Raw genomic sequence first — 1,881 nt, 5'->3', positions numbered from 1 at the left:
ATTGTAAATAATAACTTGTTCTTAATGACTTGCCTGTCAAATAAAAAGGTATAAAATTAGATCAACTGATTAGATCAGTGATTTTTCAGCGTATAAATGAGTAGCATTACTTCAGTACTATATTTATTTAATCCAATCGGATCATTCAATCATCGGTGTAAGAAGTTGTGGAGGTGCTTTGTTCCGATTTTTTTCCCTGTGCAATAAACGCAGCATAGGTTGGAACGCGCTGCCCTTTAGAAATAAAGTTCGGTTCGGTTCGGTTCGGCTCGCCAGCTCACGGATTGGTGAATTATCAGCTTCTTCAAAGGGCGCTGTGGATTCTGTGAGTTAGCAGCCATTTCTAAAAAAAAACAAACAAAAAAAACTTTATACTGTTTTTCTTCTTCGTGTCTTTATTAGCAGGCGACAGTTAGCTTCTTTGCTAGTTAGCTGTATTCAGCAATAAAATCCAAACTATTAAAGTAATATTGACTGATGAAATATTAGCCACAAAAATGCAGAACTTTTTCTTAAGTAAACCAATAGAAATAGTTTAAATGGACCAAACTGGTTCCCCTGCCTGGAGACCGTTTCCATAGCAACAAATAGGAGGACATTATGCAGCTTACTCTCATTTATAGTGTTAATTTAAGGTATTTAAGAGGATGCTAATGTAGCTGAATAGAAAGCAAATCTATTTTTTTTAAGTATTGGTTTGCAGTATTTGTATTTTTTCAATACATTGTGGTGTTCAAAAAGTGTCCACAGATGAATCAGCAGTTAATTTGGCCTCCAGAGGCGACAAAACATTATGACCTTATTGATGAGGTACCTGCCAATACCACTGATCTCTATTTATTCGCTGGATTACTGATTGCCTGAAAAAAGTCAAGCCCCTGTCCACCATATTGGTACTCCCCACTGCCATGGAGACATGCAATAAAAATACCTCCCTGAGCAGCATTGGGCTGCAAAAACCAGCAGTTTTCTGTCTGCAGGAAGACGTTCCACCGGTAATTTCCCAGTCAGTGGATGTAACCAATAAATCCATCTATAGCCGATGGATCTGGGACTGACTGGAAGAGTTAGCCATTGACATTGGGTCAAAGGTTAGAAAATAGAAATTAGAGTAAATAGAAACTAATTCACTGCAATGTCAATGCAGTAATTCTTTATTGGAGTGGATGATGCTGTCGTTTTTGTAATGTTTGTTGTATTTCTCATTTGAAAAAGTCATGAGCTGAAATATAATGCATGTTATATTGACGGTGAAAAAGCAACTGAAACATTTGACCCATATATATATACAGAGAGAGTGAGAGAGAGAGATATGTAATTGCTGTAGCAATGTGATAGATATATGTGTGTACAATAAATACACACAATATGTTATATTGCATGGTTTAGAGACTCATTGACTTCATGACTATAAAGTTAAAGTTAATCTACTGATGCTGTGAAACACCCAGTGTGTGTCAAAGTGATGAATTTATCTTTATTTTAAAAGTCTTAAAGTCGTAGGGAAATCATATTTAAATATCAAATCATTCTGGCATAAACATATATATAAATGTACTCTTTATGACATGATGTTGTCCCAAAAGTAAGAAAAGTTCTATTTAAAAAAAAATCCTGTCTTAAACTCTATGATTTTTTTTTTGGTTATCTTCTGCAGGCCAGTTTGTTCTATGTCAGCCTGAACACCTAAATTCAACCAATCATATATCAACGGTCATCTGTCAATCACATTTTTTTCGGTCATCTTGATTCATGTGTCGCAGCTAATATACGCATCGGTTGAAATCAGAATCCTTTCCTTTCCCATTGAGTTGCGTCCCAGTGTTCACGGGGATGGACGTCTGTGTCTTCGGCAGGCGTAGAGCTAACAGAACTGGCAGC

The 1,881-nt window shown here is 36.3% G+C and overlaps 1 long non-coding RNA gene across 1 annotated transcript in view; it reads left to right on the top strand.

Moving 5' to 3' along the window:
* The first annotated feature begins 235 nt into the window (after nucleotides 1–235).
* Nucleotides 236–1,881, top strand: part of LOC107103838 — a 16,846-nt gene continuing 15,200 nt past the window's right edge. The window contains exon 1 of the long non-coding RNA XR_001482207.1: nucleotides 236–325. This is a non-coding gene — a long non-coding RNA (uncharacterized LOC107103838). The remainder of the gene's footprint in view (nucleotides 326–1,881) is intronic.

Source organism: Cyprinodon variegatus, unplaced genomic scaffold (genome assembly GCF_000732505.1).
Source record: "Cyprinodon variegatus isolate N-32 unplaced genomic scaffold, C_variegatus-1.0 Scaffold1539, whole genome shotgun sequence".
NCBI classification, from domain to species: domain Eukaryota; kingdom Metazoa; phylum Chordata; class Actinopteri; order Cyprinodontiformes; family Cyprinodontidae; genus Cyprinodon; species Cyprinodon variegatus.
Note: the sequence above shows the minus strand (reverse complement) of the source record. Positions and strands in the feature narration are given on the sequence as shown.